This window comes from Macadamia integrifolia, unplaced genomic scaffold, assembly GCF_013358625.1.
Source record: "Macadamia integrifolia cultivar HAES 741 unplaced genomic scaffold, SCU_Mint_v3 scaffold542, whole genome shotgun sequence".
Taxonomy (NCBI): Eukaryota; Viridiplantae; Streptophyta; class Magnoliopsida; order Proteales; family Proteaceae; genus Macadamia; species Macadamia integrifolia.
In genome coordinates, this window is record NW_024870481.1 from 253080 (window position 1) to 253662 (window position 583).

The window sequence follows — 583 nt, forward strand, 5'->3', positions numbered from 1 at the left end:
ATCAATGACTCGTGAGCGTGAGAGAAAGAGAGAGAGAGAGAGAGAGAGAGAGAGAGAAGAAGAAAGTTGGAGATCTCCATAACCTCTTTGGTGTTATATATAGATAAGACAGATGTAAACGAGAGAGGGAGATGGCACAGCAGCACAGCGGCGCAGCGGCCAGTCATAGATCAATGACTCGTGAGCGTGAGAGAGAGAGAGAGAGAGAGAGAGAGAGAGAGAGAGAAGCATTTGGCATTGCGCATGTGCCCGTCAGCCCTTGGCTTTGCTTTTCTGTGGGAGAGGAACAGCTACCTAAGGCATAGGTCGTAGGCTTAGGGGGTTAACTAGTACTACTACAAATACTGGGGTTTTAAAGGGAAAGGGCGATCGATGGCCGGTATTCAGGTATCGGATCGGGTATTGGGAAGACCATTCGATACGAATTCAAATCAGGTTCATGTATGAGATTGATTTCGTTTTTTTTTTTTTCATAAATTTAAAATATATTAAATGAAGAGAGAGAGGATTTCAAATCTATGGATGGGAGATGTATTAGGGATAGATATGAATTTATTGGGAATGAATAGTTTACCTCTTAATT